Raw genomic sequence first — 12,609 nt, forward strand, 5'->3', positions numbered from 1 at the left:
CGGAAATTAGAGCGGAAATGGCGTCATACCAAACTAGAAGTGTTCCACACTGCCTGGAAGGACAGCCTTATAGAGTATAGAAATGCTCTCACTGAAGCTCGCTCAGCATATCTGGCCTCGCTGATCGAGAATAAAAAGTATAATCCTAGAGTTCCGTTTAATGTGATTTCCCAAATCACACAAAATCAGGCAGGTACTGAACCAGAAATCCCAGCAACTCTCACCAGTGAGGTTTTTATGGGCTTCTTTAATAATACAATTTATAATATTAGACAACAAATTCAACCCACAGTATCAAATTCAAATCCAGCTTGGCTGTCATCTGACTTGGCTGATATAGAACAAAACACAGCTGTAGAAAAGAGTCTGGAAACCTTTTACCCCCTCCCACAGCTAGAGCTAGAGAAGATTATCTCTTCTGCAAATTGCACAACCTGCACACTCGATGCAATTCCATCAAAATTACTCAAAGAAGTACTGCCAGTTATTATAAACCCTATCTCAACTATTGTAAACTCATCCCTTAGTCTGGGCCATGTCCCCAAAGCTTTTAAACTAGCAGTTATCAAACCTCTGATCAAGAAACCAAATCTTGATGTCACCGTTTTGTCTAATTACAGGCCTGTTTCTAACTTACCGTTTATATCAAAGATCTTAGAAAAAGCTGTTGCCCAACAACTTAGTTCATATCTACATAAGCACCATATATATGAAAAATTCCAATCTGGATTCAGGCCACATCACAGCACTGAGACGGCTCTAGTTAAGATAACTAATGATCTTCTTCTTGCCTCTGATCAAGGCTACATATCTCTCTTGGTGCTGCTTGACCTTAGCGTGGCTTTTGATACAATAGACCACAATATTCTCCTAGAAAGGTTAGAAAACATGGTTGGAGTCACAGCGACGGCCCTATCATGGTTCAGATCTTACCTATCAGAACGTTATCAGTTTGTTAGGGTAAACAATTTATCTTCCACTTATTCAAAAGTGAGATTTGGAATTCCGCAGGGGTCTATATTAGGACCATTATTATTTACACTATACATGTTACCGTTAGGCACAGTTATAAGTAACCATGGCGTAAACTTTCATTGTTATGCAGACGATACTCAACTGTACATATCAGCCAAACCTGATGACAAATACAGGTTAAAGAAAATGGAGGACTGTGTAAAAGACGTGAAAGGCTGGATGCCACGCAACTTCCTCCTACAAAACAGAGGTTCTCCTTCTGGGTCCAAAATTAGCAAGAAGTAAATCACCAGATTTTATCTTAAATCTTGCCGACTTTCCAGCCACACCTGGATCAGCAGCAAAAAATCTTGGCGTTATAATAGATTCAGATTTATCATTCGATCAACACATAGGCAGCATCACCAGGACAGCTTTTCTACATCTTCGCAACATTGCCAAGATCAGAAATGCCCTGTCCCTGCGTGATGCGGAAACACTAGTACATGCCTTTATTACTTCTAGGCTAGACTACTGTAACGCACTACTGTCAGGATGCACGAGCAGGAGTTTAAACAAACTCCAACTAGTCCAAAACGCCGCAGCCAGGGTCCTCACTAAAAGTATAAAATTTGAGCATATTAGTCCAGTGCTATCATCACTTCATTGGCTACCTATTAAATTCCGTATTGATTATAATATCCTTTTATTGACTTATAAAGCCTTACATGGTCTTGCTCCTGAATACCTGCAAAACCTTATTTCTCATTATGAGCCATCACGACCACTCAGATCACAGAGTGCTGGCTTATTAATAGTCCCCAGAATTCAGAAGGTTTCAGCTGGGGGAAGAGCTTTTTCTTATAAATCCCACAAACTCTGGAATGATCTTCCAGAAACTGTTCGGGACTCAGACACAGTCTCAATCTTTAAGACTAGACTGAAAACTCACTTGTTCAGTTTAGCTTTTGGTAGCTAATGTTCCCCCTTAGATAAAGGCAGCAGATCCAGGGGTCCATGGACACAGGGAATTATAGTAAACTGAGACGCTGGTGCTGTCGTCCTGCTGCTTGCATGCGGTCACTCAAGTTTGTGGACGGTGGAGCAGAGGGATGCCGAACTGTTTCAGAGTGCTGCCGTGTCTGTGTGTCCTTCTGGTTCTCTCCTTTTAGTTAAGCTGTCATAGTCAGATCTGCCGGAGTCATTAGCCACACTCTGTAAATGTTTACATTCCCTGTTTATGTACAAACGGATAGAACAAAACTAATTCCATTTACCTGCTTTCTTTCTGAGTATACAATCACCCATATGTCCGGCTGGACACTGAAGGATGACTGACTGCTGAGCCCTCCTGCTACCCACTTCAGACCAGCTGCCCACGCCCCAGCTACCACCACCTACCTTGGATGAGCTTCCCACCCTACGCTGATGTTCTCATAGACTCTTAGATATTCCTAATACCAATATTACTGCTGTTAATAGTATAATCACTTGTAGGTAGTTTGACCAGAGGAGGATGGTGAGCCTGGTTCCTCCCAAGGTTTCTTCCTCAGTTCTGAGGGAGTTTTTCCTTGCCACTGTTGCCCCTGGCTTGCCCACCGGGGGGGTTTCTGTACATTCTTACAGTTCTCTTGAAACTTTGTCTTTTCCGAAATTCTGTAAAGCTGCTTTGTGACAACATCCGTTGTAAAAAGCGCTATACAAATAAATTTAATTTGATTTGATTAATGCTGAAAGGTACATACAGATTTTGGAGCAACATGTGCTGCCATCCAAGCAACGTCTTTTCCAGGGACATCCCTGCTTATTTCAGCAAGACAATGCCAAGCCACATTCTACACGTGTTCACAGTAAAAGAGTGCGGGTACTAGACTGGCCTGCCTGCAGTCCAGACCTGTCTCCCTTTGAAAATGTGTGGCGCATTATGAAGTGCAAAATACGACAACGGAGACCCCAGACTGTTGAGCTACTGAAGTTGTACATCAAGAAAAATAGGAAAGAATTCCACCTACAAAGCTTCAACAATTAGTGTCCTCAGTTCCCAAACGCTTATTGAGTGTTGTTAAAAGGAAAGGTGATGTAACACAGTGGAAAACATGCCCCTGTCCCAACTTCTTTGGAACGTGTTGCAGGCATCAGATTCTTGTCTTTGTAGTGTATTCAATTGAATAAAGGTTGAAAAGGATTTGCAAAACATCATAATCTGTTTTCATTTATGTGTTACACAACGTCCCAACTTCATTGGTATTGGGGTGTATAATTTGAATCACTACTCCAGCCAGCTAGTGAGGGTATTCAAAAAGAAGGGAGGAACAGCTGGACGCAATATCAGCATGATCATGGCAGTCATGGACAAAGTATGTGGTTTTTTTTTTTTTTTTTTTTTATTAGTTTGTGTAATTTAGGCTCTGACCTTTGGCGATTTTAAAACTGAAAGTTGAAGTTTACACTTTACCACGTTCATTAAAACTGTCTTTCACAACTCCTGACATTTAATCCTAGTACACATTCCCTCTTTTGGGTCAGTTAAGATCACTAATATATTTTAAGAATGTGAAATATCAGAATAATATTAGAGAGAGATTTCAACTTCCCAGTGGCTCAAAAGTTTATTTTATATAAAACTTATTTTGGAGAAATGTCTTCTGGTCTGATAAAACAAAAATGCAACTGTTTGGCCATAATGAACATCATTATGTAACAAAGTAAAAGTAATGCAGTGATTATTACAAAGCCAGTAAAAAACATGTGTAAGCAAGGAGGTTTTAAAAACAACTCAGTTACACCAGTTCCATCAGGAGGAATGTCCCAAAATTACACCAACTTATTGTGAGAAGCGTGTGGAGATTTCCCAAAACATTTGACCCAAGTTAAACAATTTAGACAATGCTATCAAATACTAACCATGTGTATATACACTTCTGAGCCACTGGGAATGTGATGAAACTGAAAAAAGAAAATACCTATCTATAGTATTATTGACTTTCACATTCTTAAAATGCAGTTAGAATCCTAAGTGACCAAAGAGAATGAACTAGGAATAAATGAATGAAATAAATGAAAAATTGAGTTTTAATGAATGTAGCTATGCAAACTATGCAAATGACTTCAAATGTACTTCATTAACTCTTTCTCCTTAATTCCGTCTCATTGTCCTATTGCTCTCTTGTTCATTTGCTGCCTCTCAAATAGAATTACAAAGCAACCCAAATAAGGATCCTTTGGCACATTCAGAAAGATTCTCCCACAAAATCACACTGTTGAAGTATTACGGGAATGCATCCTAAAAGCATTATGCGTCTACTTAAATGTAAAGCCTGACAGCCTTAAGAAACAGTATTTGATAAGTTGTGGCATTCTTTGCGATACACATTTGATATCTTCAGAAAGTGATGATGGAACTGGATGGGAACAAGCTCTCCAATAAAGTGCAGGTTCTCAAAAACAAACTGCATTGGGATGTGTGTGAACTGAACAGACGCAAGTGTTGGAGCTCCTCGCAACTAATTTTTATTTAGCTATAATTCTCCTTTCTATAAATCTCAAAATTCTTTGAGAATAAACTCAGAAACATATTGAGATGAGTTATGGGGGTCTACTGAAGGTCTGACCCAAGATGGCGAAAGAGGCATCGCAGATTTTCTGGTTCTGCAAAAATAGCTCTAACCCTAACTCTTAGATGAAAAACCTGAGCAAGTCTTCACATCTGTCTACAAACTACAGGCTGATTAGTTAGAGACTTTACCAAAAGACTTAATGAAGCCAAATCTAGGATCAGCTCCATTGAGGACCAGAGCTACGCCCAAGCTATCGCTAAAGCTGAAAACACTATTGTCTTCAAGATAAAGTGGACAACCTCGAGAACAGGGGAAAACATGAAAATCATCGGTCTACCTGAGGGTGTAGAGGTTTGGTCCCCTGTCAATTTCCTTCAAACATGGATTCCTGAGGTACTGGGTATGGTGATGAAGAAGGGCATTTTGAAACTAGAGTGCGCCCATCGTAAGCCTCGCCCGCAGGCTGACCACTCTCGTCCCTTGCTCATTAGATTCCATGCTTTTGCTGGAAAGAAGTCATCCTTTGTGTTACACGAGAACCAAAACATAAAATACAACAGGAAAAAGATCCTGTTCTTTCAGGACTTCTCTGCGCAAGTCTTGAGGAAACGGAAGGAACATGACCAAATTCAAAAGCAACTACACCAGAGAGACATGCGATTCACCATGCTGTACCCTGCCACATTAAGGATCACACAGGAGGGTAAAAAACACTCTGTCGCTCTCCGCAGGAAGCTATGGGATGCAAATCTTGCCAAAATGGAAATGAAAATGAAAACAATAAAATGTAAATGCAAACCTATTTTTGCCATTTCTTTTTCCAAACATCTGCGCACATATCCTGCCAAAATTGAAAATTAAATGAAATGCCTTCATTTGCAATTTCATTTTTCACATGAGCACGAGCCATTTGTGACAAAAATAAAAATAAATTGAAAACGCCTACTTGTCATTTCATTTTAGTCGTTATTCTGGTTTTTCATGGCCAGATCTAAAATGAAAACACTAAGAGAAAAAAGAAAACACAAACTTCACTTTGGCTTTTCTTCATGAAACGCAGACAAACAAAATGAATAAATGATTAAACTCTCAAAATGCTCTATTCATTTTGAACATGGATCAGACTACACTCAAAAAAATGATTCAGCGGGTCAGTAAATATTACTAAATTAAAAATGTGTTTTTTAGTCAAAATACTAAGTAATGGGGATTACTTGGTCTTTGAGTTTCATATTTAATTTATTCTAGTAAATTGTTAATAAAAAATATAAAGTGTATGTTTTACTTAATATATTCCGTTCATTCTACAAGTGTTTTGTAGCTTCTGGGAAAACGAGGAATAAATAAGTTTTTTTTACTCAAATACTGCTTACTCTCACGCATGCGTAAATGAACGGATGAGGCGTTGAAGAGAACAGCGAGGGAGGCAGAGGTTGGTCCAAATTTGGCAAAGCTCCACGTAAGTTGAACTTTAACTAATTGTTTTTCAACTGTTTTTGTAACAGAATAGCAACGAATACAGTATTGGTGTTGTCATTATTATACATTCACTTTCTTGGCATCACGTTCATGTGTACTTAAGCTAAAAGTAGGTAGGTTTCACATCCAGCTGAATGCCATGGTGATCAATGGCCGCTAAAGCTGAACCTTAGTTCAGACATGTCCAACTTGTCGGGCGATGTTTACCTACCTTGCTGCCCACTGTATATATTTTACAGTGGTTTAAGTAACAGTTTGATTGTTTTTGCTAATGCTTTTAGCTGCCTATTAAGTTGCCCGAATGTTATGTTTTTGGTAGACGTGGGTCTACAGTGCTAACCGAATGTATTTTAGTTACGCATGTTTTATGTATTCGTTAAACAAAAAAGTAGTAAGCTAAGACGAACAGTTGTTCATGGTTGTCCAGTTGTAACGCTTTTGGGGAGGAGTTCAGCCTTTATCTCCGCTTTAACACGGACAGAAATGAACTTTGGGCCGCTAACCGGCGAGTGCGACACGAGACCTGTAGTCACGCGGGTGGTGTTCCACTAGTCGGTTTATTAACTACTTGAGCGTAAGAAACCTGGGCTCCAGCTTTACTCGTCCGTTCATGAACTGTTGACTTTCTGTCCGTTACATAGTTCAGCTTTAGTTTAGCAGCCTTGGCAGTGTAAAATGTGTCTTAATTAATTAAACTTTTTTTCCTAGGTAATCTTACATGAACTGGTCATGTAAAGTCTGTAGCTTTAATGCATCTAGAAGAGTAGAACTGCTGAAGCACTACAGATTGAAGCATGGACGTGGGGGTCATAGCCAGTCAGTACCATGTTTATACAGTGATTGCCCCTGTTCTTTCAAGACATGGAATGCCCTAAAGTCACATTTGTCTCGTGCACATTCTGACTCAGTAAACCCGGAGACAACTCTGAGATTTCAGTGTCAAGTTTGTAACTCTTGTAGTTTCAACACAGAAAAGCAGTATTTTGAACACATTGGATTTCATCTGAGAAGGCATGAAGTAGTAACTTGTGCATTTCAAGGCTGTGGTTTTAAGACAAACATATATTCAACTTTTTCCTCTTATCGAAGCAGAAAACATAATTCATACTCAAGTCATGATTTTAAAACTACAATCCTCGATCCAGTAAGTAGTCCTGTTGAGGACAGTGAAGTTGTTCTTGAGGACGACTGTACTCCTGAGTGCTTAGTTGAAGAATCAGAAGATTTATCCAAAGTGATTTTGGATAAACTTGGTCGACTCTTTCTAAAATTGGAAAGCATTTTCAATGTGTGAAATAAGTGTATTGATGAGATCATTGAAGAGCTTCAGTTCTTATCAGGTTCTGCATCAAGTCCCATCATAAAAGAAGTCATAAAGTCCACATTAACAAAGTATGATTGTGGTGTTGAGAATTCAGTGATTTCAGATTTGGTGAAAGACCTTTGCAACTTATCCTCTAAGTTCAGCTCTTGGAGTAGATGGACCTTTCAGCACTTCTTATAAGAGAAGACAGTTCTTTAAGGAACAGTTCTCCATTGTAGAACCAATTGAATACATTCTTGATGAACAAAAGAAGAGAACATACCAGTATGTTCCAATTTTGCAGTCTTTGACACGCATATTAAAAAGGAATGATATCCAGGAGAACATATAAAAAAAAACACACATTCTGAGTGGAAATTTGGTTCTCTGTATGAGACTTTGTTTGACGGCTCTCATTTCAAAGAAAATGACTTTTTCTGTCAAGAAGAATTGAGACTTGGTCTCATTCTGTATATTGATGACTTTGAGATGTGTAATCCACTCGGAACATCTCGTAAGAAGCATAAAGTTACTGCAGTTTACTGGGTGTTGGCAAATGTTCCATCGCAATCAAGGTCTAAACTGACATCCATTTATCTGGCCATCCTTTGTAAGGCAGAAGATACTAAGAAATATGGATTTCAGAACATTCTGGAGCCATTGCTAACAGACATTCGAAACTTGTAAGTGCATGGGCTGTACATTCCGAGTTTAGGGAAGTTCATTAAAGGCACAGTGCTAAGTGTTGTGGCAGATAATCTTGGGGCCCATTCATTGGCTGGATTTATTGAGAACTTCACAGGATCACACATCTGTAGATTTTATCTTGGAGAGCGCTCTCAGTTCCAGATAAAAGAGGTGCGATCTGGTGCATTTCAACTTGGGACTAAAGAGGAACATAACTTGCATGTTCAGTCAGCACTGGGAAATCCTTCACAAACACATTGCTATGGAGTGAAAAGGCAGTGTGCCATTACTGAGAAACTGGGATATTTTCATGTTACATCTGGCTACCCTCCATGCATGACCTTCTGGAAGGAGTTGTTCCTGTAGAATTGGTGTTTGGATATCTTAATTAAGAACAAATATTTCTCTTTAGTTGAACTTAATAATTCTATCAAGAAGTTCTCGCTTAAATGGAGTGATAAGACGAATTGTCCACACGATGTTCCACTTAACATTGCTTCTCGAAGAACTGTTGGAGGCAATGCACATGAAAATTGGTGCCTACTTCGTCTGCTTCCCTTAATAATAGGAGAAAAGGTACGAGAGGAAGAACCATCTTGGCAGATGTTAATGACCCTGAAAGACATTGTTGAACTTGTGATGTCACCAGTCCACACAGAGGAGAGCATTTCATTTCTTGATGTTAAGATCTCTGAACACCGGCACAGATTTTTAGAAGTTTTCCCCCAGGAGAAACTGCTTCCCAAACACCATTTTCTAGAGCATTACCCACAGCTCATTAAAGAATTCGGACCCCTTGTAGCCCTCTGGACAATGAAGTTTGAAGCTAAACATAGTTTCTTTAAGAAGATTGTCAGAGAAACGAATTGTTTTCAGAATATTTTGTTGTCCCTGGCAAATAAGCATCAACTTATGATCGCATACCATCTCCATGATTCAAATGTAATCACGCCTGCTCTCTCTGTGACTGCACTGTCCAGAGTAGGTTTGGATGTTTTAAAGGAGGATATAAAGGAGTCAGTCCTCCGTAAATTTCCAAATAAGACAACTTTATTTTAAAATAAATTGTGCTTTCTTGGCACGGACTACTCTACTGGAATGATGGTAGTATATGGTTCAACTGGAGTGCTACCTGACTTTGCCGAGATACTTCACATGCTCGTTGTTTGTGACAAACTGGCCTTCATTGTTAAGGTACAAAATTCCTGGTACAGTGAACATCTTAGGAGCTATGAATTGGAATCCACACGCAACATACTAGTTCTTGAGCAACATGAGCTGAGTGATGTGTAACCTTTAGCTGCTTACTTTGTTTCAGGAAAGCTGATGGTTACATTAAAACATCACGTTTGCTTATCACACTAGGTATCACAAAAGTAGCAAAGGGTCAGTGTGAGAATATGTTGACTAGTGGAAACTCTTGAGTCTTTATTTCTTTTAGTGTTGTTTTCTATGCACAGGGATAACTACTAGCAATTACTGGATCAGCCAAGTAGCAGTCTGTATATGTAAGGGCTAGACCATTCCAAACTTTTTTACTTTATTTGTGTTTAACCATGCTTACAGAACAACTTGTTTTCTTGATCCAGTTCAATTTTTTTTTTTTCTTCAAAGCACTTACAACTTAGTCTTTCCATCTCCTAAATATGTCTTGTAATATATTTTTTCTCCTGAGGTTAGAATGTTAGTATTTTTATGTAGTAAAATACCAGCTGTTCATTTAATCTAGGCCATGACTTATGCCCTAGATTTTACTAAATTCATTCTTATTAGCCACCCTGTTTTGTGAAGTCTTCTGTTAGTCATTTATTCTAATTAAATCAAAGCCTTAATATTTGTAATTGGTATAGGAAAAGTTCATTTTTTTCGTTGTCTTCTCTTCCTCTCTTTCATACCCAAGGCCATGTCTCAGTCAGTTAAACTGCGTGTCATTCTAGAGGATCATGACATTTGCAAACTGACATTGCCTCTAGGTATTTCGAGTACAGTTGAGGAACTTGTGTCAAATGTTCAAGACACCTTTTCCCTTAAAGGAGATTTTTGCCTTCAATATAAAGATCCCGACTTTGATGGCCGGTTTGTCACCTTGACCACAACTGAGGATGTCAAAGATAAAGACACAATTAAAGTTGTACAGATGGATCCTCCAGTCATCCTCACATTCACTCCAGCAGAAGAATTAGGCATCTCAAATTCAGAAACATGTGAACGTCAGTCTTCTGTGGATGGTAACTACTCATCAGTTCACTCTTCTGGATCTTCAGCTGATACTATAATATTGTCTACTTCTCCAGAATGTGTCTCCAATTGTCGCTCTTTGCCTTGGCCAGCACAGTTTCAGATGCCTTACTTGTCATATGATGTGGAACTATTGCTTGAAGCTGCAAATGAAGCCTATCGAAAAAAATGGAATTCCTTTCAACAGTCCAAAGGTGAGGTCCGATATTCTAGAGAAACTAGCAGAAAGCATTTTTCGCTATACAGCCTACCCCACGAATACCCAAATACTGGCAGTGACCGAAGCTTCCGAAGTATCCATGCCTAAAGGAGCCTGGGTCATTTTCTGGAACGTATGGATGGCAACAGAGTCTCAAATACAAAATGGGCAATTATCGCTCCAAAATAAGAAACCGTAAGGCTGTGTGCCCTGAGCTTGAGGTGAAAAGGAAGCGTCCAGGAGAGGCTCCTGCCAAAGGCATTAAAAGGCCCAAAAAGGCAGAAGTCAACTATCTTCCTCCTCATCCTTTTGGAGAGACTGAAGAAAGCCTGGAGATGTAGAGACTAGACCTTCTCAGCGAAGTAAAGAAGAAACATAATGAGAAAAACATCAATGAGAAAATGGCCAAGTCCTTTTCTTATCGGAGACATGAAGTGGTTAATCTCTGTGCTGCTGTTAAAGAGTTCAAAGAGAGGTGGCCGGCTCTGTTTAGTGAAAGTCAGGTAACTGTATACAGTGTATTCAGAACATATTCTGAGCACTGTGATTTGTACAATTAAGCCTTTGTGGCAGAGTGGCATGATGGAAACCATGATATGCTATGTAAAGGACAGTCACAATGTAAAAATATTCTCAGCAGCGAAATTATTGAGGCGACTATGGTTCTGGGAAAAACTGTGTCTTAGATGTTGATGCCCTTGCAGACAGTTTCAAACAGTGTTCATAAATATCATATATTATGGACAATTAAAACAAACATGATACATCTGACCATGATTTATAGTGTCACAGTACAGGATGTGAATACTTTTGTAAATTCCATCATTGTGGGTGATGTACATTAATTGGGGGGAAAATGGCAAATATGTTTTGTGTGACTATAATATTGTGCGACTCTCAGATAAAAGACGAATTCATGAGGATCACAACAGTTAATCTGGAACACACATTTATTACAAATCTGGATGCTCATATGCCAAAGCTTCTGGACCTTTTGAAAGGAAAAGGAGGGTCTGCAGGGACAAAGATTCGACCCCTTTTGGATTCACTGGCAAAGGTATGCTTGCATAAAGAGCTTGTATTGTTCAACTGTTATTAGTGCAAACTGGTTTATCATGTGTTGTAGAATGTATGCAAAACGTATTATTTTATTAAACAGCTGTCAGATGCGGAAACATTCAACTTTTGCTTTAGATTCTGCATATGTAAAATCTTGTGAGCATCTAGTTTTTAAAAAAGAAACTACCAATTTTGAGCAGTAGCAGTTGTTTTGAATGTTAAGCAAATTATAATTTGATCTATTATTTACCATTTACCTTTTCTAAAGGCGTTCAGACTGTCTGGGGCCAGCTGTGGCTTGGGGTAGCTGTAGCCTGGGGGTTAGGGAAGCAGCTTTGTAACTGGAGGGTTGTTGGTTCACTTCCCTGAACAGCTAGAATAGGACACGACTGAAGTGCCTTTGAGCAAGCCAGTTGGTTCCCAGGTGCCATGGTTAGGACTGCCCCCCACTCTGTGTGTGTGTGTGTGTGTGTGTGTGTGTGTGTGTGTGCGCGTGTGCTCGCGCTGCATGGATGGGTTAAAGACAGAAGACCAGTGGCCATTTCTCATGTGTCCTAGGTCCTATTACATTTTTTGGAGCATTATGCATTAATTATGTTTTCCACTTTCTAAAAATGACATTCTGTTAACAGAACAATGATCTAGACCAGAGATGAGATCTTGTCATCCGTGGCCTCATATTATATCTTGGTGAAAATGGAGAAGATCTACTCAAACATTATCAGGCAAGTTTTAATATTATTTTTTAATTAATCTTTGATGATATGTATTGTACTTTTCACATGGTTTGAGGTGCTGGTATGAAGACACCAGGGCAACACACCCTAACACACCACCACCACCACATCAGGGTCATTACAGTGCTGACAATAATCCACCACCTAAATATGCCTGCTCTGTGCTGGTCCTATGAGGGTCCTGACCATTGAAGAACAGGGTAAAATGGTGCTAATAAAGTATATAGAGAAAGAGACAGACTACAGTCTGATATTGAAGAACTATAAAGTGCACCTGTATGATCTGTGGAACTGATAACATCCACAAACAGGAGATTTACAAGGAGATGGTCATAATGTTAGACCTGATCAGTGTGTGTGTGTGTATGTGTGTGTGTGTATATATATATATATATA

The 12,609-nt window shown here is 39.2% G+C and overlaps 1 long non-coding RNA gene across 2 annotated transcripts; it reads left to right on the forward strand.

The window, feature by feature from the left end:
• Window positions 1-3,136: 3,136 nt before the first annotated feature.
• LOC108411301 lies at window positions 3,137-12,202 on the forward strand. 2 transcript variants are annotated; one of them, XR_005129276.1, is made up of 4 exons: window positions 3,137-3,311; window positions 5,914-5,970; window positions 11,319-11,474; window positions 12,109-12,202. It is a non-coding gene; the product is annotated as an uncharacterized LOC108411301 (long non-coding RNA). The 2 variants fall into 2 exon arrangements; XR_001856559.2 differs by lacking the exon at window positions 3,137-3,311 and having other exon boundaries at window positions 5,808-5,970.
• The last annotated feature ends 407 nt before the right edge of the window (window positions 12,203-12,609 follow it).

This window comes from Pygocentrus nattereri, chromosome 21, assembly GCF_015220715.1.
Source record: "Pygocentrus nattereri isolate fPygNat1 chromosome 21, fPygNat1.pri, whole genome shotgun sequence".
In the NCBI taxonomy this organism is placed as follows: Eukaryota; Metazoa; Chordata; class Actinopteri; order Characiformes; family Serrasalmidae; genus Pygocentrus; species Pygocentrus nattereri.